This window comes from Cherax quadricarinatus, unplaced genomic scaffold (assembly GCF_038502225.1).
Source record: "Cherax quadricarinatus isolate ZL_2023a unplaced genomic scaffold, ASM3850222v1 Contig1866, whole genome shotgun sequence".
In the NCBI taxonomy this organism is placed as follows: Eukaryota; Metazoa; Arthropoda; class Malacostraca; order Decapoda; family Parastacidae; genus Cherax; species Cherax quadricarinatus.
The window spans coordinates 20,332-45,402 of NW_027196892.1; the positions used below are offsets into that span (position 1 = coordinate 20,332).

Here is a 25,071-nt window from a genome sequence, read left to right on the forward strand (position 1 = left end):
ATTGAGGCTAGCCTCTTTCCCCTTCTTTCCGGCACAGCTAAGCAGACATTGCCAAAAAGTAGCAAGTTGTGCCATGCCTTGATGGTTGGTGGAGCATTTAAGATAGTGGAACCATCGTTTACTTTTTTCAGGAGGTCTGTAAGTTTCCCAGCTGCGTGTGGACGGGCTGCTTTGGGAATATGTGTGAGTGTCCTCGTACCTGTTGCTTTAATTGCTTCCAAGAGATTGTCTGATGAGATAAAATCTGTTGGAGTAGGTTCAGGTACCTCAGGTGGCTCTGGATCATCACTTTCCACAGGAGGACATCCTGAACCAGGGCAACTACCGTGTTTGCGGAGGAAACCATTAGAGTTGAGACAACGAAGCTGTAAGCATGACCGACACTTGCCTCTCCTAGTATTGCCAGCCGTGCCATTTCCCTGGCTGCTTGCTTCCTCCTGGTTGGCATCCATCTGCTAGACTAGACAATAGGAGTGGAATATGACATGCTGGGTGGGTATGGTGCGTGGAAGGTAGTGAACTTGACCGTGGTGGCCTGGTGGAGTTTGGTTCTCCCTTACCATGAAAACTTGGTTGATATGCCTTCTCTTCTTAAGACTTTTAATATTAAAGTTGTATTCAAAAATCTTGATACAGTAAAAAAACTTTTGATTAAGAATTCCCCCCAAAATGCTGATGGATGTGTCTATAAGATTCCTTGTAAAATTTGCGATAAAGTTTATTACGGTCAAACTGGTAAAAATCTCGAACTAAGATTAAAACAACATAAATATAGCATTAGAACTGGACAAGATTCCAATGCTCTATTTATTCATGTAAGAGATTTTAACCATCCAATTGATTTTCAAAAAGTTGAGAAAGTAGTATCAAGCAAGTCCATGGTCGACAGGAATATAATTGAATCTTGTTTCATAAAAAGCAGTTTTGACAATAATATGAATATTTCCTTTGGTTTATATAAATTAGATCCATTTATAATTAATAGAATTTGGATAGAATTTAATAATACACTGGGCAAATAAATAGCTTGGGGGTGAGTTTTGCAAAGGACCTGTCCAAGTTGGCTCGCCGCGCGTCACGTGTTTAACCGTTGTGGGATCTGATAGTGAGGTGCTGGCCGACCACTTATATAGCTTCCTTGGATGCTTCACTTTCATAGTTCCTTGATAATGTGAGTAGTCACGAAAGCGCTTGGAATTTCTCTATTCTTTCAGAGTGGTTGTTTTGCATATATATATATTATTTTTTTTTTTATTATCACACCGGCCATTTCCCACCAAGGCAGGGTGGCCCGAAAAAGAAAAACTTTCACCATCATTCACTCCATCACTGTCTTGCCAGAAGGGTGCTTTACACTACAGTTTTTAAACTGCAACATTAACACCCCTCCTTCAGAGTGCAGGCACTGTACTTCCCATCTCCAGGACTCAAGTCCGGCCTGCCGGTTTCCCTGAATCCCTTCATAAATGTTACTTTGCTCACACTCCAACAGCACGTCAAGTATTAAAAACCATTTGTCTCCATTCACTCCTATCAAACACGCTCACGCATGCCTGCTGGAAGTCCAAGCCCCTCGCACACAAAACCTCCTTTACCCCCTCCCTCCAACCCTTCCTAGGCCGACCCCTACCCCGCCTTCCTTCCACTACAGACTGATACACTCTTGATGTCATTCTGTTTCGCTCCATTCTCTCTACATGTCCGAACCACCTCAACAACCCTTCCTCAGTGAATAATAATGTGATACATGGATCTCTGTTGTTACAGTGAATTACAACGCTATTTTTACAGTGAATATTTTTTTTATTAACACCAAGGCAGGGTGGCCCGAAAAAGAAAAACTTTCACCATCATTCACTCCATCATTGTCTTGCCAGAAGGGTGCTTTACACTACAGTTTTTAAACTGCAACATTAACACCCCTCCTTCAGAGTGCAGGCACTGTACTTCCCATCTCCAGGACTCAAGTCCGGCCTGCCGGTTTCCCTGAACCCCTTCATAAATGTTACTTTGCTCACACTCCAACAGCACGTCAAGTATTAAAAACCATTTGTCTCCATTCACTCCTATCAAACACGCTCACGCATGCCTGCTGGAAGTCCAAGCCCCTCGCACACAAAGCCTCCTTTACCCCCTCCCTCCAACCTTTCCTAGGCCGACCCCTACCCCGCCTTCCTTCCACTACAGACTGATACACTCTTGAAGTCATTCTGTTTCGCTCCATTCTCTCTACATGTCCGAACCACCTCAACAACCCTTCCTCAGCCCTCTGGACAACAGTTTTGGTAATCCCGCACCTCCTCCTAACTTCCAAACTACGAATTCTCTGCATTATATTCACACCACACATTGCCCTCAGACATGACATCTCCACTGCCTCCAGCCTTCTCCTTGCTGCAACATTCATCACCCATGCTTCACACCCATATAAGAGCGTTGGTAAAACTATACTCTCATACATTCCCCTCTTTGCCTCCAAGGACAAAGTTCTTTGTCTCCACAGACTCCTAAGTGCACCGCTCACCCTTTTCCCCTCATCAATTCTATGATTCACCTCATCTTTCATAGACCCATCCGCTGACACGTCCACTCCCAAATATCTGAATACATTCACCTCCTCCATACTCTCTCCCTCCAATCTGATATCCAATCTTTCATCACCTAATCTTTTTGTTATCCTCATAACCTTACTCTTTCCTGTATTCACTTTTAATTTTCTTCTTTTGCATACCCTACCAAATTCATCCACCAAACTCTGCAACTTCTCTTCAGAATCTCCCAAGAGCACAGTGTCATCAGCAAAGAGCAACTGTGACAACTCCCACTTTATGTGTGATTCTTTATCTTTTAACTCCACACCTCTTGCCAAGACCCTCGCATTTACTTCTCTTACAACCCCATCTATAAATATATTAAACAACCACGGTGACATCACACATCCTTGTCTAAGGCCTACTTTTACTGGGAAATAATCTCCCTCTTTCCTACATACTCTAACTTGAGCCTCACTATCCTCGTAAAAACTCTTCACTGCTTTCAGTAACCTACCTCCTACACCATACACCTGCAACATCTGCCACATTGCCCCCCTATCCACCCTGTCATACGCCTTTTCCAAATCCATAAATGCCACAAAAACCTCTTTAGCCTTATCTAAATACTGTTCAATTATATGTTTCACTGTAAACACCTGGTCCACACACCCCCTACCTTTCCTAAAGCCTCCTTGTTCATCTGCTATCCTATTCTCCGTCTTACTCTTAATTCTTTCAATAATAACTCTACCATACACTTTACCAAGTATACTCAACAGACTTATCCCCCTATAATTTTTGCACTCTCTTTTGCCTTTATACAAAGGAACTATGCATGCTCTCTGCCAATCCCTAGGTACCTTACCCTCTTCCATACATTTATTAAATAATTGCACCAACCACTCCAAAACTATATCCCCACCTGCTTTTAACATTTCTATCTTTATCCCATCAATCCCGGCTGCCTTACCCCCTTTCATTTTACCTACTGCCTCACGAACTTCCCCCACACTCACAACTGGCTCTTCCTCACTCCTACAAGATATTATTCTTCCTTGCCCTATACACGAAATCACAGCTTCCCTATCTTCATCAACATTTAACAATTCCTCAAAATATTCCTTCCATCTTCCCAATACCTCTAACTCTCCATTTAATAACTCTCCTCTCCTATTTTTAACTGACAAATCCATTTGTTCTCTAGGCTTCCTTAACTTGTTAATCTCACTTCAAAACTTTTTCTTATTTTCAACAAAATTTGTTGATAACATCTCACCCACTCTCTCATTTGCTCTCTTTTTACATTGCTTCACCACTCTCTTAACCTCTCTCTTTTTCTCCATATACTCTTCCCTCCTTGCATCACTTCTACTTTGTAAAAACTTCTCATATGCTAACTTTTTCTCCCTTACTACTCTCTTTACATCATCATTCCACCAATCGCTCCTCTTCCCTCCTGCACCCACTTTCCTGTAACCACAAACTTCTGCTGAACACTCTAACACTACATTTTTAAACCTACCCCATACCTCTTCGACCCCATTGCCTATGCTCTCATCAGCCCATCTATCGTTCAGTAGCTGTTTATATCTTACCCTAACTGCCTCCTCTTTTAGGTTATAAACCTTCACCTCTCTCTTCCCTGATGCTTCTATTCTCCTTGTATCCCATCTACCTTTTACTCTCAGTGTAGCTACAACTAGAAAGTGATCTGATATATCTGTGGCCCCTCTATAAACATGTACATCCTGAAGTCTACTCAACAGTCTTTTATCTACCAATACATAATCCAACAAACTACTGTCATTTCGGCCTACATCATATCTTGTATACTGTAATTTAAAAGTTATGAACTCTGTATTTAAACACTCTGAACACTGTTATTTAGACACTGTCAATACTGTTTTTTAAACAATCTGAATACTTGTTTTTATACATTCTGACCACTGTTCGTTAGATATTGTGAACACTGTTATTTAAACACTCTGAACACTGTTATTTAAACACTCTGAACACTGTTATTTAAACACTCTGAACACTGTTATTTAAACACTCTGAACACTGTTATTTAAACACTCTGAACACTGTTATTTAAACACTCTGAACACTGTTATTTAAACACTCTGAACACTGTTATTTAAACACTCTGAACACTGTTATTTAAACACTCTGAACACTGTTATTTAAACACTCTGAACACTGTTATTTAAACACTCTGAACACTGTTTTTTTAAATCATGTTAAAGTCCGACAACTCTATGGAAATCATCGTCTGTATCTCGCTCGCGCGCGTGTACACATGTATACACACACACAAACACACACACACACACACACACACACACACACACACACACACACACACACACACACACACACAGCAACAAAGGGACACAGTTGGAAGTTAAAGACACAGATGAATGACAGGGATGTTAGGAAGTATTTCTTCAGCCACAGAGTAGTCAGGAAGTGGAATAGTTTGGGAAGCGATGTAGTGGAGGCAGGATCCATACATAGCTTTAAGCAAAGGTATGATAAAGCTCACGGTTCAGGAAGAGTGACCTAGTAGCGACCAGTGAAGAGGCTTGGCCAGGAGCTTGGACTCGACCCTTGCAACCTCAACTAGGTGAGTACAACTTGTTGAGTACATACACACACACACACACTCATACACACACTCACACACACACTCACACACACACACACAGGCTGCAGACCTGGTCCAGCAATTGGCTCCTGGAGTTCAATCCCACCAAGTGCAAAGTCATGAAGATTGGGAAAGGGCAAAGAAGACCGCAGACGGAGTACAGTCTAGGGGCCAGAGACTACAAACCTCACTCAAGGAAAAAGATCTTGGGGTGAGTATAACACCAGGCACATCTCCTGAAGCGCACATCAACCAAATAACTGCTGCAGCATATGGGCGCCTAGCAAACCTCAGAACAGCATTCCGACATCTTAATAAGGAATCGTTCAGGACCCTGTACACCGTGTACGTTAGGCCCGTATTGGAGTATGCGGTTGAAGAAGTTGAAGACACAGATGAATCACAGGGATGTTAAGAAGTATTTCTTCAGCCACAGAGTAGTCAGTAAGTGGAATAGTTTGGGAAGCGATGTAGTGGAGGCAGGATCCATACATAGCTTTAAGCAGAGGTATAATAAATCTCACGGTTCAGGGAGAGTGACCTAGTAGCGATCAGTGAAGAGGCGGGGCCAGGAGCTCGGACTCGACCCCCTCAACCTCAACTAGGTGAGTACAACTAGGTGAGTACACACACACACACACACACACACAGTACCACACAAGAGATTAGTGCAAAAACTGGAGGACAAAGCAGGGATAACAGGGAAGGCACTACAATGGATCAGGGAATACTTGTCAGGAAGACAGCAGCGAGTAATGGTACGTGGCGAGGTGTCAGAGTGGGCACCTGTGACCAGCGGGGTCCCACAGGGGTCAGTCCCAGGACCAGTGCTGTTTCTGGTATTTGTGAACATGACGGAAGGGATAAACTCCGAGGTGTCCCTGTTTGCAGATGACGTGAAGTTGATGAGAAGAATTCATTCGATCGAAGACCAGGCAGAACTACAAAGGGATCTGGACAGGCTGCAGACCTGGTCCAGCAATTGGCTCCTGGAGTTCAATCCCGCCAAGTGCAAAGTCATGAAGATTGGGGATGGGCAAAGAAGACCGCAGACGGAGTACAGTCTAGGGGGCCAGAAACTACAAACGTCACTCAAGGAAAAAGATCTTGGGGTGAGTATAACACCATGCACATCTGAAGCTCACATCACCCAAATAACTGCTGCAGCATATGGGCGCCTGGCAAACCTCAGAACAGCATTCCGATATCTTAGTAAGGAATCGTTCAGGACCCTGTACACCGTGTACGTTAGGCCCATATTGGAGTATGCGGCACTAGTTTGGAACCCACACCTAGCCAAGCATGTAAAGAAACTAGAGAAAGTGCAAAGGTTTGCAACAAGACTAGTCCCAGAGCTAAGAGGTATGTCCTACGAGGAGAGGTTAAGGGAAATCAACCTGATGACACTGGAGGACAGGAGAGATAGGGGGGACATGATAACGACATACAAAATACTGAGGGGAATTGACAAGGTGGACAAAGACAGGACGTTCCAGAGACTGGACACAACAACACGGGGACACAGTTGGAAGCTGAAGACACAGATGAATCACAGGGATGTTAGGAAGTATTTCTCCAGCCACAGAGTAGTCAGGAAGTGGAATAGTTTGGGAAGCGATGTAGTGGAGGCAGGATTCATACATAGCTTTAAGCAGAGGTACGATAAAGCTCATGGTTCAGGGAGAGTGACCTAGTAGCGACCAGTGAATAGGCGGGGCCAGGAGCTTGGAGTCGACCCCTGCAACCTCAACTAGGTTAGTACAACTAGGCGAGTACACACACACACATACATACACACACAGTAATCCTAGTAGCGACAAGAAAAGAGGTGGGGCTAGGAGCTGTGACTCGACCCCTGCAACCACACACATACACATGTATATACACACACAAACATGTAATAAGATCACAGTAAATAGCTCCTCGGTAATGTGATAAATCAAGACAACGCTTGAAATTTCACAATTTTTCAGTGTATGTTCTGCATACACAACCAATTATACTTGCATAACATGAATACGTTTATGAATACATAAACATATGCGCTCATGCACAGGTACATACATAAGCTAACCAGCTCATACATGACGACATACATAATTATGTCTTTATTTAATAATAGTTAACTAGGGTTGAAAATTTTAAGCTGATCGAAAAGGGCGTTCTGAAGTGATAAATGAAAGCTTCAAGGAAGTTAACAACAACAACTGTAACAACAGTAACAATAACAACGGTAAAAACAACAATGGAAACAATGGTAAAAACAACAGTAACAATATCAACAGTAAAAACTACAACCATAACCATCACCCCAACAAGCACGACACTAAGAACGTCAACAACCATCATAAACCAGACCCAGCTAACTATCCAGGCTCGCTGCTACATCATTCCCAGAACGTCACTCATAGTGTCAAGTTAATTTAGAGGTGTGGTACGCGGACGGTATGTTAGAGATGAAATACTGACGAGTTCTCCGTCTCTCCAGGGAGGCTGCTGAGCCAACCAGTGTACACTGTGCATAGCGATCTCTCGTTAATGTGTGAGCCTGAAGGGAAGAGAGGAATTGTTTCAATGCTGCTATGGTTACTAGCTTTCAGTTTTTGCTGCAACCTCTTACAGGGTGAGGAAGTGCGTGGAGAGTAATATTACGAGAGTGGTGGAAGATGAGAAAAGGTGGTGCGTGGTATGCTGTGTGTTGTGGTGGTGTGTCTGCGTTGTGTGTATTGTGTGTTGTGGTGTGTCTGGTGTGTTCTCTGTGTTCTGTGTTGTGGTATATTGTGGTGGTGTGTTTTGGTATATTGTTGTGGTGTGCTTTGTGTTGTGCTGTGTCTTGTGGTGTGTTGTATGGTGTGTTGTAGTGTTATATTGCAGTGGTGTGTTGTGGTGTGTTGTGTGTTGTGGTGTCTAATGAGTTGTGGTGTGTAGTGTGTTGTGGTTTATGCCGTGTATTGCAGTGCTGTGGTGTGTTTGTATTGTGGTGGTGTGTTGGTACCCCCCAACTACCAAACTATCCATGCAATAGTTTTTCCTCCACTGACCTCTACATCTTTTCCAACAATGACATATTCATATTCAAAAAGCCATTTCTCAATAACCTCCAAGACAATGACCATTTTTGAGCTATGACAGAGACCGCTGATGATCTAATATTCATCTGCTAAGCAATGCTGAAACCTGAGGTAATTAATTACTGGATTCTTAAAATTAAAGTTTTGGTTAATCTGGGAACAGTGACTTTCCTGGTGTTGAGGAGGCACAAGATTATAGTTGCGGGAAATGTTTTAAATGCAACAAAAACCTGTTTTACGACATTAAATGGGAAAATCAACTAATCACACTTTCCATAATGGAACGTTTGTGTCTGAAACTACCTAGCAGACGTTCCATGCTGAAATTCATCGAGGGAACCACTTTCACCAACACGATTGTTGCAACCCCTGAATGGGCTGCAATGATTATTATGTATATATATAATTATTACCTTTTCATATAATTTTATACTGCTTATATTTGCGATAATAGCTAAATCGTAAATGTATTGCTTTATATTATTATTATTTGACTTAGCTTCTTTTGTTAGGTAGGATGTAACATATTATGTGCTCAGTTCAAGTCTTGATTGTCTAACTACTGTAATTATCGCTTGTGGCTCGTTAGACTGCCGGCTTCTGAGCTGCAGTTGTCCACGGTGCTATCACGTGATCGAGGGGGGGGGGTGTCCTCACCTCGCCTGAAGTATTCAGTCTGGTCTAGACTCTTTTGGTGGTCGGACAGATTGTCTGTCTCATTATTCTTGTTAGTTCTGTAGAACTCTGTTCACAGAACATTGTATAGACTTAGTGATTTTCGACGTTGTACTGAGGTTGTGTGTCACATAGACACTCGAAACATCTCAGGTCTTGAGCTGTAACTTCTCAGTTAACTTGTACTGGTATCTGTGTATTATCACAGTCGGTGATTTTCTTATGCTGAACTTAGATTCAGTTGTATGGGAGTTGTGTGACTCTTGTGGAGGATCTGCAGATGGTCCCTACTTAGTGTCGTTATATTATCTCCTTGTTCCTGATTCTGTGTCGCAGTTGCTTGTTATATTGCTATTGGGATTAGCATTCTTTTTTGTTCAAGCAGACTGTTCTGATTGCCAGTTGGTCAAGAAGTTAGTTTATTTGAGGACTTTGTCAGTCACTTGTTTAAGTCTAGTCGAGTCGTGAGACATAGCGAACTACTTAGAGCACTTACACACATACACACAAACTTACTTATACATATTTGTAATATCTTATTTAATGTTAATGTACCAGACGGTACTTAAGAATTATAAATGTGACATGTGCTTTCAGCACAATACTATTGTTTACGAGAGAAGTGATATTATTTTGATTACTGTGATTAATTTAATTTAATTTAATTTGATAATATACCTCAAGACTTAATAAATTTATTAAATTTTAATTTCTCTAGTTAGTAGCCTACCAGTTATAATCCTGAAGCACTATTGAATCATACTGAATTCTAATGGATAATTGTACAAGGATACTGACTACTTGTTACGAAAACCCAGTAACAGGCTGGATGCTAGAAGGGCAGTCCTTTCTAGTATTCACTGGAGATCTCTAAGCTTTTAGAATCGCGTTTTTTGTAACAACGAATCACCTGAGAACTTTTATGGGTCAAAACTCACACCCAAATGTTCCAGGGTGTGAGTTTTGCAACATAAACGTGAGATTATTCAGTCGGCGATGGTTCTCATAAAAATAGTCTTTAATTATTAAATTGATTTACCGAAGAATATTTGTCAAAAAATATACAGTTTTATTCTTACAAATGTAAATATAATTAGAAATATGCATGCATGTAATAATACAGGCAGAGAAACAGAAAGAAAACAGATACTGGAGCCTCAGGATAAAATACCTACCTGCAGTTCCTGGCACCACACATAAGCGTATTGTTTTCAACTCCTCCCGCTAATGCTTGCTCATCTTCACATTATGTAATCTCATTATTTGTGCCTCATTCAAATTTAATTAGGAGCAATCTAGGTTAAACGTTAAATAATGAATATATAATTCCTGGTATTGCTTGCGATCGTATAGAAACGGACTTGTAAACATGGTAGAAAACGATGTGAAGGAGAAAGCACCGACACAGTCTACGGATAACACCCGCCGCATTTCAATGCTCGGGAGAATTACGCTCACTGTTATTGTTGTCACTTGTCCTGTCTTTTTAAATTTTTTCTCCTCTGTCTCCAGTTGTCTTCTGATTTTCTTCCAGTTCTCTTGGTTCAGAGGTTCTTGGCATGATAATGGTTCAGAGGTTCTTGGCATGATAATGGTTCAGAAGTTCTTGGCATGATAATGGTTCAGAGGTTCTTGGCATGATAATGGTTCAGAGGTTCTTGGCATGATAATGGTTCAGAGGTTCTTGGCATGATAATGGTTCAGAGGTTCTTGGCATGATAATGGTTCAGAGGTTCTTCTCATGATAATGGTTCAGAGGTTCTTGGCATGATAATGGGTCAGAGGTTCTTGGCATGATAATGGTTCAAAGGTTCTTGGCATGATAATGGTTCAGAGGTTCTTGGCATGATAATGGTTCAGAGGTTCTTGGCATGATAATGGTATCAGAGGTTCTTGGCATGATAATGGTTCAGAGGTTCTAGGCATGATAATGGTTCAGAGGTTCTTGGCATGATAATGGTTCAGAGGTTCTTGGCATGATAATGGTTCAGAGGTTCTTGGCATGATAATGGTTCAGAGGTTCTTGGCATGATAATGGTTCAGAGGTTCTTGGCATGATAATGGTTCAGAGGTTCTTGGCATGATAATGGTTCAGAGGTTCTTGGCATGATAATGGTTCAGAGGTTCTTGGCATGATAATGGTTCAGAGGTTCTTGGCATGATAATGGTTCAGAGGTTCTTGGCATGATAATGGTTCAGAGGTTCTTGGCATGATAATGGTTCAGAGGTTCTTGGCATGATAATGGTTCAGAGGTTCTTGGCATGATAATGGTTCAGAGGTTCTTGGCATGATAATGGTTCAGAGGTTCTTGGCATGATAATGGTTCAGAGGTTCTTGGCATGATAATGGTTCAGAGGTTCTTGGCATGATAATGGTTCAGAGGTTCTTGGCATGATAATGGTTCAGAGGTTCTTGGCATGATAATGGTTCAGAGGTTCTTGGCATGATAATGGTTCAGAGGTTCTTGGCATGATAATGGTTCAGAGGTTCTTGGCATGATAATGGTTCAGAGGTTCTTGGCATGATAATGGTTCAGAGGTTCTTGGCATGATAATGGTTCAGAGGTTCTTGGCATGATAATGGTTCAGAGGTTCTTGGCATGATAATGGTTCAGAGGTTCTTGGCATGATAATGGTTCAGAGGTTCTTGGCATGATAATGGTTCAGAGGTTCTTGGCATGATAATGGTTCAGAGGTTCTTGGCATGATAATGGTTCAGAGGTTCTTGGCATGATAATGGTTCAGAGGTTCTTGGCATGATAATGGTTCAGAGGTTCTTGGCATGATAATGGTTCAGAGGTTCTTGGCATGATAATGGTTCAGAGGTTCTTGGCATGATAATGGTTCAGAGGTTCTTGGCATGATAATGGTTCAGAGGTTCTTGGCATGATAATGGTTCAGAGGTTCTTGGCATGATAATGGTTCAGAGGTTCTTGGCACGATAATGGTTCAGAGGTTCTTGGCACGATAATGGTTCAGAGATTCTTGGCACGATAATGGTTCAGAGGTTCTTGGCATGATAATGGTTCAGAGGTTCTTGGCATGATAATCGTTAAGAGATTCTTGGCACGATAATGGTTCAGAGGTTCTTGGCATGATAATGGTTCAGAGGTTCTTGGCATGATAATGGTTCAGAGGTTCTTGGCATGATAATGGTTCAGAGGTTCTTGGCATGATAATGGTTCAGAGGTTCTTGGCATGATAATGGTTCAGAGGTTCTTGGCATGATAATGGTTCAGAGGTTCTTGGCATGATAATGGTTCAGAGGTTCTTGGCATAATGGTTCAGAGGTTCTTGGCACGATAATGGTTCAGAGGTTCTTGGCATGATAATGGTTCAGAGGTTCTTGGCATGATAATGGTTCAGAGGTTCTTGGCATGATAATGGTTCAGAGGTTCTTGGCATGATAATGGTTCAGAGGTTCTTGGCATGATAATGGTTCAGAGGTTCTTGGCATGATAATGGTTCAGAGGTTCTTGGCATGATAATGGTTCAGAGGTTCTTGGCATGATAATGGTTCAGAGGTTCTTGGCATGATAATGGTTCAGAGGTTCTTGGCATGATAATGGTTCAGAGGTTCTTGGCATGATAATGGTTCAGAGGTTCTTGGCATGATAATGGTTCAGAGGTTCTTGGCATGATAATCAGAGGTTCTTGGCATGATAATGGTTCAGAGGTTCTTGGCATGATAATGGTTCAGAGGTTCTTGGCATGATAATGGTTCAGAGGTTCTTGGCATGATAATGGTTCAGAGGTTCTTGGCATGATAATGGTTCAGAGGTTCTTGGCATGATAATGGTTCAGAGGTTCTTGGCATGATAATGGTTCAGAGGTTCTTGGCATGATAATGGTTCAGAGGTTCTTGGCATGATAATGGTTCAGAGGTTCTCCCTCAAGTTGAATACAAATATGAACTGTCACGCTAAAGTGCTAAACAGACATTGAATTGTATCTTCACACCGTGTGGAGCTGCATAACCCACATGGGTTTAGCACTTCACGTGCCAGGACCTGAGTCTCGACCCCTGCAACCACAATCAGGTGAGTCAACTAGGTGAGTACACACACACACACACACACACACACACACACACACACACACACACATGCACACACAAACACACACAAACACACATAAACACACACACACACACACACACACACACACACACACACACACACACACACACACACACATACACACACACACACACACACACACACACACACATACACACACACACACACACACACACACACACACACACACACACACATACACACACACACACACACATACACACACACACACACACACACACACACACACACACACACACACACACATGTCAGGGACACTACCAGATTATTATTATTAAAATCAAGGGGAAAGCGCTAAACGCGGAGGATTATACAGCGCCTGGGGGGGGGGGATGTGGAAGGCATTCAGGCTTAATTCGGGGAACTGGAGCACAGATCCAATTTCCTAAATCAAGAGCCCCTCACCAACATCAAGGAACCTTCCTTGAGGGGAACACTACCAGAGAGAGAGGAGGATGAGCCAGCAAGACTGGATCTTGTGTTCACCCTGAGCAGTTCAAACATTGAGGACATCACTTACGAGAGGCCCCTTGGAGCTAGCGTTCACGTGGTTCTGAGTTTTGATTATATAGTAGAGTTACAAGTGGAGAAGGTAACAGGAATTGAATGGGAAAAGCCAAACTATAAAAGGGGGGGACTACACAGGAATGAGGAACTTCCTGCAGAAGGTTCAGTGGGACAGAGAACTGGTAGGAAAATCAGTAAACGAGATGATGGAATATGTAACAACAAAGTGCAAGGAGGCAGAGGAAAGGTTTGTTCCCAAGGGAAATAGAAATAATAGGAAGACCAAAGCGAGTCCTTGGTTTACCCGAAGGTGTAGGGAGGCAAAAACTAAGTGCACCAGAGAATGGAAAAGGTACAGAAGCAAAGGACTCAGGAAAATAAGGAGATTAGTAGAAGAGCCAGAAACGAATATGCACAGATAAGGAGGGAGGCCCAGCGACAGTACAAAAACGACATAGTATCGAAAGTGAAGCCTGACCAGAAACTGTTGTATAGCCACATTGGGAGGAAGACGACAGTCAAAGACCAGGTGATAAGGCTGAGGAAAGAAGGTGGTGAACTCACAAGAAACGATCAAGAAGTATGTGAGGAGCACAACATGAGATTTAAGGAAGTATTTACAATGGAGACAGGAAGGCCTCTGGGGGGACAGAACAGAGGGGGACACCAGCAAGGAATATACCAACAAGTGTTGGATGACATACATACAAATGAGAAGGAGGTGAAGAAGCTGCTAAGGGACAGTGATACCTCAAAGGCAATGGGACCGGACATCTCCCCGTGGGTCCTTAGAGAGGGAGTGGATATGCTGTGTGTGCCGCTTACCACAATCTTCAACACATCTCTGGAAACTGGGCAACTACTTAAGGTATGGAAGACGGCAAATGTAGTTCCCATTTTTAAAAAAGGAGACAGAAAAGAGGCACTAAACTATAGACTTGTGTCACTGACATGTATAGTATGCAAAGTTATGGAGAAGATTATCAGGAGGAGAGTGGTGGAGCACCTGGAACGGAACAAGAGTATAAACGCCAACCAGCACGGATTCATGGAAGGCAAATCCTGTGTCACAAACCTTCTGAAGTTTTATGATAAAGTAACAAAAGTAAGACACGAGGGAGAGGGGTGGGTTGGCTGCATCTTCTTGGACTGCAAGAAGGCCTTCGACACAGTTCCTCACAAGAGATTAGTGCAGAAGCTAGAGGATCAGGCTCGTATACCAGGAAGGGCACTGCAATGGATCAGAGAATACCTGACAGGCAGGCAACAACGAGTCATGGTACGTGATGAGGTATCACAGTGGGTACCTGTGACAAGCGGGGTCCCACAGGGGTCGGTGCTAGGACCAGTGCTATTTTTGGTATATGTGAACGACATGATGGAAGGGTTAGACTCAGAAGTGTCCCTGCTCGCAGATGATGTGAAGTTAATGTGGAGAATTTAATCAGATGAGGATCAGGCAGGACTTCAAAGAGACCTGGACAGACTGGACACCTGGTCCAGCAACTGGCTTTTCGAAATTAACCCCGCCAAATGCAAAGTCATTAAGATCGGGGAAGGGCACAGAAGACCGCAAACGGAGTATAGGCTAGGTGGCCAAAGACTGCAAACCTCGCTCAAGGAGAAAGATCTTGGGATGAGTATAACACCGAGCATGTCTCCGGAAGCACATATCAACCAGATAACTGCTGGAGCATATGGGCGCCTGGCAAACCTGAGAACAGCGTTCCGATACCTTAGTAAGGAATCGTTCAAGACACTGTACACCATGTACGTCAGGCCCATACTGGAGTATGCAGCACTAGTTTGGAACCCTCAAGCACTTGATCAAGCACGTGAAGAAATTAGAGAAAGTGCAAAGGTTTGCGACAAGATTAGTTGCTTAGTATAGAGCTAAGGGAAATGTCCTATGAAGAAAGGTTAAGGGAAATCGGCCTGACGACACTGGAGGACAGGAGGGTCATGGGAGACATGATAACAGCATATAAAATACTGCGCGGAATAGACAACGTGGACAAAGACAGGATGTTCCAGGGAGAGGACACAGAAACAAGAGGTCGCAATTGGAAGTTGAAGACTCAGATGAGTCAAAGGGATGTTAGGAAGTAGGGGGCAGTCATCCAATTTTCCGCGCGCCTAGAAATTTGAATACAAAATCCTTTTATAAGAATTTACGGTCGTTTTCATTATGAAACTCACATAAGAGTTTTGCCACATCTCCAAATATATTCATATATATTTGTATTCCTTGTGACACATAATTTATATAAATTAGAAGTATTATTGGGGCAAGTAAAGAACCACGTAACAAAGCCCCATGAAAGATATTTTTTTCTCTTATAATTGTTTGTATATTTCCTCTGAGGCAAATTTATTTTTTCGACAGTAATAATTTACCTTTATGGGAGGAGGAAGAGACAAAAAAATTTTTTTTATCCTTTTACCAATTTCAATGAAAATTTTATTGTGTTTGTAGACCTTTTGCCGAATAGATTGATAGAAAAAATAAATAATGCCCCATTTTATAGGACCTACAACTGGCTACACTTTGTAGAATTAGTAAGATGTACAATGAGATGAAAGATAAAGGTCTAAATAATTACGTAACAATACAACTTTGCAAAATGTCAGTAGATTGCAAAATAAAAAAAAATGTTGAAGTTATTTTTTTTGGGGGGGGAGGGGGTAAATTAATAACAAAGAAAACGGTAAGAAATATCGCAATTCCCTATTGCCATTCTGTAGAACCATCATTCCTCAATAATGTGTGCAACAATCAGTCCAGTAGATGTAACAAAATTTCACTTTAGTCGTGTTCCTGGGAAATAAGCATCATTTCCTAATTCTTTATAACTAAACAAAATTTAAAAAAAAAATAATCCTAGAACTTTGCTCTTGTGGTCAGGACACTTCTGGAACACTTTCAAGTAAAACTGATGTAAAACTATTATGTTCTAGGGTTTTGCTTGGCAAATATAAAAACAGGGGCTCACAAACCAGCATTCAGTTCAGCTCTGGCTACCTGAGAAGACACATCAGAAGAAGTGAAATGGCATCAAGAGGCTGCAATCATTCTCCAGATGCATTCTGCTACATATGTGGTCAATTCATTAAGACAAGAGCAAAGAAGTTCTCTGTAACAGCATCTAAAAAAATGTGTGAAGCTTACAAAGCATATTTTGGCATGCCAGTTGTGGACCAAGACAAGACCTGGGCGCCTCATGTTGCTTGTGAACATTGTAAGAAAACATTGGAAGGTAAGAAAGTCATTAGTTATATGAAGGGTAAAATCTTGAATAGGAACATTTTTAAATGAAATGTATGTAACAGAAACTAATTCTTTTGTTCTTTTACAGGATGGTATAGAGGAGAAAAAAGAGCCATGAAGTTTGGTGTTCGTAGAATATGACATGAACCCACTGATCACTAAACCAACTGCTACTTCTGCCTGGTAGATTCTTCCAAACACCGAACTGGGAAAAATGCATCTGCTGTTTCTTATCCAGACCTTCCCTCTTCTATTGCACCAGTACCACACAGTGCTCATCTTCCCCCAGAAAGATGTCAACCATCAGAAGAAGAAAGCAACAAATCAGAAAAGGAAGAGTACAGTGAACAATATTACGACCTCACAGATGCAACTGTTGGGAGGAATCCTTGCTACCCAAACCAAACAGACCTCAATGACCTTACCAGAAATCTTGGTTTGACAAAGTCAAATGCTGAGCTTTTGATTTCAAGGCTCAAGGAGTGGGACTTGGTGGATGAAAGTGTGCAAGTGACAAGCCAAAGAAAACGTCACCAACATTTCTCAAGCTTCTTCACTAATGAAGACAGGTTGTGCTACTGTAATGATGTATCAGGCCTGTTTGATGCAATTGGAATTGCATGCAATCCAGATGAGTGGAGACTCTTCATTAACAGCTCCTCCAGAAGCCTAAAAACTGTACTTCTGCACAATGGGAACAAGTATCTATCCCTTCCCTAGGCCCATTCAGTGCATCTTAAGGAGGACTACAACAGTGTCAAACTTCTACTGGAAGCTTTGAACTATGATAAGTATGGCTGGGAGGTTATTGGAGACTTCAAAATGGTGGCATTTTTGATGGGACTCCAAGGAGGTTTTACCAAGTTTCCCTGTTATCTCTGTCATTGGGATAGTAGAGACAGAGCAGCACATTACCAGAGGAAGCACTGGCCTCAAAGGACTGAGTTCTCAGTAGGAAGACATAATATCAAACATAAACCATTGGTGGATCCTCAAAAGGTTCTGTTCCCTCCATTACACATCAAACTAGGGCTAATGAAACAGTTTGTTACAGCTCTTGACAAAGAGTCTACTGCCTTCAAGTATCTTCAAGACTTCTTTCCCAAGCTATCAGAGGCAAAGGTGCATGCTGGCATCTTCACTGGACCACTAGTCAGGAAAATCATGGAGTGCTCAAAATATCCAAAGAAGCTCACAGAGAAGGAAAGAGAAGCCTGGGAGAGTTTTGTTGCTGTAGCACAGGGCTTTCTGGGCAACAACAAGGCTGACAAATATGTGGAACTTGTTGAGACCTTGGTAAAAAACTATGGTCAGATGGGCTGTAGGATGTCCCTTAAGGTCCATATCCTTGATGCTCATCTTGACAATTTCAAGGAGAATATGGGAGCATACTCAGAGGAGCAAGGGGAGCGCTTCCACCAAGATATAATGGACTTTAATGACAGATATCAGGGATCTTATAATGAAAACATGATGGGAGACTACATTTGGTTGCTTAAACGGGAAAGTGATTTGTTGCTGCTCACAAATCTAGAAAAACTGCTCATTTTTAACTTTGTAAATACGTTTCAGAAAGTTTAAAATAAAATTTGTGTAAATTTGATTTTATTTATGTAAATTTTATTATTTTATTATATGTTTTTGTTTTACATCCAAAACTAGCAAAAAATATTGAAATTTAGCCATTTTTTGTCAAAAATTCATCCTGTAAGCCACAAAAGCAAAGTTTAAAAGGAATAATGGGCATTTTCTATTGTTTTGCAATAAATGAAGTTGAAAAATAACACTTACCAGGAACAAAAATTTATATTGATCAGTTACTATCAGCGTTGACCTCTCTACTGTAGCCTTGAACGAGATATAATGATCAGTTACTATCAGCGTTGACCTCTCTACTGTAGCCTTGAACGAGATATATTGATCAGTTACTATCAGCGTTGACCTCTCTACTGTAGCCTTGAACGAGATATATTGATCAGTTACTATCAGCGTTGACCTCTCTACTGTAGCCTTGAACGAGATATATTGATCAGTTACTATCAGCGTTGACCTCTCTACTGTAGCCTTGAACGAGATATATTGATCAGTTACTATCAGCGTTGACCTCTCTACTGTAGCCTTGAACGAGATATATTGATCAGTTACTATCAGCGTTGACCTCTCTACTGTAGCCTTGAACGAGATATATTGATCAGTTACTATCAGCGTTGACCTCTCTACTGTAGCCTTGAACGAGATATATTGATCAGTTACTATCAGCGTTGACCTCTCTACTGTAGCCTTGAACGAGATATATTGATCAGTTACTATCAGCGTTGACCTCTCTACTGTAGCCTTGAACGAGATATATTGATCAGTTACTATCAGCGTTGACCTCTCTACTGTAGCCTTGAACGAGATATATTGATCAGTTACTATCAGCGTTGACCTCTCTACTGTAGCCTTGAACGAGATATATTGATCAGTTACTATCAGCGTTGACCTCTCTACTGTAGCCTTGAACGAGATATATTGATCAGTTACTATCAGCGTTGACCTCTGTACTGTAGCCTTGAACGAGATATATTGATCAGTTACTATCAGCGTTGACCTCTCTACTGTAGCCTTGAACGAGATATATTGATCAGTTACTATCAGCGTTGACCTCTCTACTGTAGCCTTGAACGAGATATATTGATCAGTTACTATCAGCGTTGACCTCTCTACTGTAGCCTTGAACGAGATATATTGATCAATTACTATCAGCATTGACCTCTCTACTGTAGCCTTGAACGAGATATATTGATCAGATACTATCAGCGTTGACCTCTCTACTGTAGCCTTGAACGAGATATATTGATCAGTTACTATCAGCGTTGACCTCTCTACTGTAGCCTTGAACGAGATATATTGATCAGTTACTATCAGCGTTGACCTCTCTACTGTAGCCTTGAAGGAGATATATTGATCAGTTACTATCAGCGTTGACCTCTCTACTGTAGCCTTGAACGAGATATATTGATCAATTACTATCAGCGTTGACCTCTCTACTGTAGCCTTGAACGAGATATATTGATCAGTTACTATCAGCGTTGACCTCTCTACAGCCTTGAACGAGATATATTGATCAGTTACTATCAGCGTTGACCTCTCTACTGTAGCCTTGAACGAGATATATTGATCAGTTACTATCAGCGTTGTTGACCTCAGTTCTACTGTAGCCTTGAACGAGATATATTGATCAGTTACTATCAGCGTTGACCTCTCTACTGTAGCCTTGAACGAGATATATTGATCAGTTACTATCAGCGTTGACCTCTCTACTGTAGCCTTGAACGAGATATATTGATCAGTTACTATCAGTGTTGACCTCTCTACTGTAGCCTTGAACGAGATATATTGATCAGTTACTATCAGCGTTGCCTTGAACGAGATATATTGATCAGTTACTATCAGTGTTGACCTCTCTACTGTAGCCTTGAACGAGATATATTGATCAATTACTATCAGCGTTGACCTCTCTACTGTAGCCTTGAACGAGATATATTGATCAGTTACTATCAGCGTTGACCTCTCTACTGTAGCCTTGAACGAGATATATTGATCAGTTACTATCAGCGTTGACCTCTCTACTGTAGCCTTGAACGAGATATATTGATCAGTTACTATCAGCGTTGACCTCTCTACTGTAGCCTTGAACGAGATATATTGATCAGTTACTATCAGCGTTGACCTCTCTACTGTAGCCTTGAACGAGATATATTGATCAGTTACTATCAGCGTTGACCTCTCTACTGTAGCCTTGAACGAGATATATTGATCAGTTACTATCAGCGTTGTCCTCTCTACTGTAGCCTTGAACGAGATATATTGATCAGTTACTATCAGCGTTGACCTCTCTACTGTAGCCTTGAACGAGATATATTGATCAGTTACTATCAGCGTTGACCTCTCTGTAGCCTTGAACGAGATATACTGACCTCTCTACTGTAGCCTTGAACGAGATATATTGATCAGTTACTATCAGCGTTGACCTCTCTACTGTAGCCTTGAACGAGATATATTGATCAGTTACTATCAGCGTTGACCTCTCTACTGTAGCCTTGAACGAGATATATTGATCAGTTACTATCAGCGTTGACCTCTCTACTGTAGCCTTGAACGAGATATATTGATCAGTTACTATCAGCGTTGACCTCTCTACTGTAGCCTTGAACGAGATATATTGATCAGTTACTATCAGCGTTGACCTCTCTACTGTAGCCTTGAACGAGATATATTGATCAGTTACTATCAGCGTTGACCTCTCTACTGTAGCCTTGAACGAGATATATTGATCAGTTACTATCAGCGTTGACCTCTCTACTGTAGCCTTGAACGAGATATATTGATCAGTTACTATCAGCGTTGACCTCTCTACTGTAGCCTTGAACGAGATATATTGATCAGTTACTATCAGCGTTGACCTCTCTACTGTAGCCTTGAACGAGATATATTGATCAGTTACTATCAGCGTTGACCTCTCTACTGTAGCCTTGAACGAGATATATTGATCAGTTACTATCAGCGTTGACCTCTCTACTGTAGCCTTGAACGAGATATATTGATCAGTTACTATCAACGTTGACCTCTCTACTGTAGCCTTGAACGAGATATATTGATCAGTTACTATCAGCGTTGACCTCTCTACTGTAGCCTTGAACGAGATATATTGATCAGTTACTATCAGCGTTGACCTCTCTACTGTAGCCTTGAACGAGATATATTGATCAGTTACTATCAGCGTTGACCTCTCTACTGTAGCCTTGAACGAGATATATTGATCAGTTACTATCAGCGTTGACCTCTCTACTGTAGCCTTGAACGAGATATATTGATCAGTTACTATCAGCGTTGACCTCTCTACTGTAGCCTTGAACGAGATATATTGATCAGTTACTATCAGCGTTGACCTCTCTACTGTAGCCTTGAACGAGATATATTGATCAGTTACTATCAGCGTTGACCTCTCTACTGTAGCCTTGAACGAGATATATTGATCAGTTACTATCAGCGTTGACCTCTCTACTGTAGCGAGATATATTGATCTTACTATCAGCGTTGACCTCTCTACTGTAGCCTTATATATTGATCAGTTACTATCAGCGTTGACCTCTCTACTGTAGCCTTGAACGAGATATATTGATCAGTTACTATCAGCGTTGACCTCTCTACTGTAGCCTTGAACGAGATATATTGATCAGTTACTATCAGCGTTGACCTCTCTACTGTAGCCTTGAACGAGATATATTGATCAGTTACTATCAGCGTTGACCTCTCTACTGTAGCCTTGAACGAGATATATTGATCAGTTACTATCAGCGTTGACCTCTCTACTGTAGCCTTGAACGAGATATATTGATCAGTTACTATCAGCGTTGACCTCTCTACTGTAGCCTTGAACGAGATATATTGATCAGTTACTATCAGCGTTGACCTCTCTACTGTAGCCTTGAACGAGATATACTGATCAGTTACTATCAGCGTTGACCTCTCTACTGTAGCCTTGAACGAGATATATTGATCAGTTACTATCAGCGTTGACCTCTCTACTGTAGCCTTGAACGAGATATATTGATCAGTTACTATCAGCGTTGACCTCTCTACTGTAGCCTTGAACGAGATATATTGATCAGTTACTATCAGCGTTGACCTCTCTACTGTAGCCTTGAACGAGATATATTGATCAGTTACTATCAGCGTTGACCTCTCTACTGTAGCCTTGAACGAGATATATTGATCAGTTACTATCAGCGTTGACCTCTCTACTGTTCAGTAAGCAACATTCCTGGCTCCTGGTACGTTCAGTAAGCAACATTTCTGGCTCCCGGTACGTTCAGTAAGCAACATTCCTGGCTCCCGGTACGTTCAGTAAGCAACATTCCTGGCTCCCGGTACGTTCAGTAAGCAACATTCCTGGCTCCCGGTACGTTCAGTAAGCAACATTCCTGGCTCCCGGTACGTTCAGTAAGTAACATTCCTGGCTCCCGGTACGTTCAGTAAGCAACATTCCTGGCTCCCGGTACGTTCAGTAAGCAACATTCCTGGCTCCCGGTACGTTCAGTAAGCAACATTCCTGGCTCCCGGTACGTTCAGTAAGCAACATTCCTGGCTCCCGGTACGTTCAGTAAGCAACATTCCTGGCTCCCGGTACGTTCAGTAAGCAACATTCCTGGCTCCCGGTACGTTCAGTAAGCAACATTCCTGGCTCCCGGTACGTTCAGTAAGCAACATTCCTGGCTCCCGGTACGTTCAGTAAGCAACATTCCTGGCTCCCGGTACGTTCAGTAAGCAACATTCCTGGCTCCCGGTACGTTCAGTAAGCAACATTCCTGGCTCCCGGTACGTTCAGTAAGCAACATTCCTGGCTCCCGGTACGTTCAGTAAGCAACATTCCTGGCTCCCGGTACGTTCAGTAAGCAACATTCCTGGCTCCCGGTACGTTCAGTAAGCAACATTCCTGGCTCCCGGTACGTTCAGTAAGCAACATTCCTGGCTCCCGGTACGTTCAGTAAGCAACATTCCTGGCTCCCGGTACGTTCAGTAAGCAACATTCCTGGCTCCCGGTACGTTCAGTAAGCAACATTCCTGGCTCCCGGTACGTTCAGTAAGCAACATTCCTGGCTCCCGGTACGTTCAGTAAGCAACATTCCTGGCTCCCGGTACGTTCAGTAAGCAACATTCCTGGCTCCCGGTACGTTCAGTAAGCAACATTCCTGGCTCCCGGTACGTTCAGTAAGCAACATTCCTGGCTCCCGGTACAGTAAGTGGCTCCCAGTAAGCAACATTCCTGGCTCCCGGTACGTTCAGTAAGCAACATTCCTGGCTCCCGGTACGTTCAGTAAGCAACATTCCTGGCTCCCGGTACGTTCAGTAAGCAACATTCCTGGCTCCCGGTACGTTCAGTAAGCAACATTCCTGGCTCCCGGTACGTTCAGTAAGCAACATTCATGGCACCAGCTCCGTTCAGTACGCAACATTCCTGGCTCCCGGTACGTTCAGTAAGCAACATTCCTGGCTCCCGGTACGTTCAGTAAGCAACATTCCTGGCTCCCGGTACGTTCAGTAAGCAACATTCCTGGCTCCCGGTACGTTCAGTAAGCAACATTCCTGGCTCCCGGTACGTTCAGTAAGCAACATTCCTGGCTCCCGGTACGTTCAGTAAGCAACATTCCTGGCTCCCGGTACGTTCAGTAAGCAACATTCCTGGCTCCCGGTACGTTCAGTAAGCAACATTCCTGGCTCCCGGTACGTTCAGTAAGCAACATTCCTGGCTCCCGGTACGTTCAGTAAGCAACATTCCTGGCTCCCGGTACGTTCAGTAAGCAACATTCCTGGCTCCCGGTACGTTCAGTAAGCAACATTCCTGGCTCCCGGTACGTTCAGTAAGCAACATTCCTGGCTCCCGGTACGTTCAGTAAGCAACATTCCTGGCTCCCGGTACGTTCAGTAAGCAACATTCCTGGCTCCCGGTACGTTCAGTAAGCAACATTCCTGGCTCCCGGTACGTTCAGTAAGCAACATTCCTGGCTCCCGGTACGTTCAGTAAGCAACATTCCTGGCTCCCGGTACGTTCAGTAAGCAACATTCCTGGCTCCCGGTACGTTCAGTAAGGAACATTCCTGGCTCCCGGTACGTTCAGTAAGCAACATTCCTGGCTCCCGGTACGTTCAGTAAGCAACATTCCTGGCTCCCGGTACGTTCAGTAAGTAACATTCCTGGCTCCCGGTACGTTCAGTAAGCAACATTCCTGGCTCCCGGTACGTTCAGTAAGCAACATTCCTGGCTCCCGGTACGTTCAGTAAGCAACATTCCTGGCTCCCGGTACGTTCAGTAAGCAACATTCCTGGCTTCCGGTACGTTCAGTAAGCAACATTCCTAGGTCCCGGTACGTTCAGTAAGCAACTTTCCTGGCTCCCGGTACGTTCAGTAAGCAACATTCCTGGCTCCCGGTACGTTCAGTAAGGAACATTCCTGGCTCCCGGTACGTTCAGTAAGCAACATTCCTGGCTCCCGGTACGTTCAGTAAGCAACATTCCTGGCTCCCGGTACGTTCAGTAAGCAACATTCCTGGCTCCCGGTACGTTCAGTAAGCAACATTCCTGGCTCCCGGTACGTTCAGTAAGCAACATTCCTGGCTCCCGGTACGTTCAGTAACATTCCTGGCTCCCGGTACGTTCAGTAAGCAACATTCCTGGCTCCCGGTACGTTCAGTAAGCAACATTCCTGGCTCCCGGTACGTTCAGTAAGC

The 25,071-nt window shown here is 42.7% G+C and overlaps 1 protein-coding gene across 1 annotated transcript in view; it reads left to right on the forward strand.

Moving 5' to 3' along the window:
- Positions 1-22,596: 22,596 nt before the first annotated feature.
- Positions 22,597-25,071, forward strand: part of LOC138851737 (uncharacterized) — a gene marked incomplete at its 3' end in the record, with an annotated part of 30,048 nt that continues 27,573 nt past the window's right edge. The window contains exon 1 of the mRNA XM_070081164.1: positions 22,597-22,618. The remainder of the gene's footprint in view (positions 22,619-25,071) is intronic.